Source organism: Trypanosoma equiperdum (genome assembly GCF_001457755.1).
Source record: "Trypanosoma equiperdum strain OVI genome assembly, contig: ctg_1763, whole genome shotgun sequence".
Lineage (NCBI taxonomy): Eukaryota > Euglenozoa > Kinetoplastea > Trypanosomatida > Trypanosomatidae > Trypanosoma > Trypanosoma equiperdum.
In genome coordinates, this window is record NW_027123797.1 from 881 (window position 1) to 1,923 (window position 1,043).

Consider the following 1,043-nt stretch of genomic DNA (forward strand, 5'->3'; position numbering starts at 1 on the left):
CTCGCCAGTGCAGTGTCCGCAGACGCGGCCGTTGACGGAGATGTGCATAAAAGGAGCCAGACCACACAAGCGGCTAAACCGGTACTTGTTTCCGCAACTGGGGGCTCTTCAATTTAATCGTTTGCGAGGTCATTACCTGACTGGGGCGTTGAGGGGCCTTCCAAACTGTGGATGAAGATAAGGCTTGCTTGGGAAAGCGGAAGGAGCTAATCAAGATTGCTGCACGGCGTCTGCCCTATCACTGTAACGATGCCCTTCGCATGCTTAAAACTGCTGAAAAATTCTCTCACTGAAGGAAAAATCACTTTTTCATCCCCCAAACAAATCGACTAATAGTGTTAAACTGTCTTAATTTGTTGCTGTGGCCGCTGGAACGTAGGAACTCATGGCAAGAGATGTCGCCAGAAGAAAAAAACGCGCGCTGTAGCGACCCCGTGCGCAACAGTCATATCCCATCGTGTGGAAGTTTGTCGTCAGCTCTCTCGAGCAAGCGGTGGTCTACACCAAACTCGAGGGAATGCCTACCCGTGCAAGAGTGGCGTTACAGGATTGTATATCAGTATTTTTGTGGGTGGAGGAGGGGAGCATAAACGTGCTTTCCTCATGCTCAGGGCTTTATCATGAATCCGCGTCTAACGGAACGAAGGCGTGGCTCCTTGTTAGAGGGGTAAAGTTGAGCAAACGGTGATCTTAACGTAATTGACACTTCGAAGATAACAGGCATGATGTTTTAGGGACCATTGTAGGCCCTTATTGTTATTCGTGATCGCAGGAAATGTATGGGAGAAATGTGTGGATAGCAATCCCGGGCGTGGGAACCTTTGTTTTCTTACTTTTTTTAAGCAAACTGTGTTGTTCTTTTTGAGATGTGTCCCATAGGGCGAAAGATATGTGATAGAGAACCAAAGGGACTGGACAGTGGAAAGAAGTGGATCAAATAAGTTTCGAAGCTTCATGCTCTGATAATGATACGGAATTCATACTATGCCGACTGCTTTGCAACAATGATACTGCCACATCACAGAACCGCAGGACATATTACA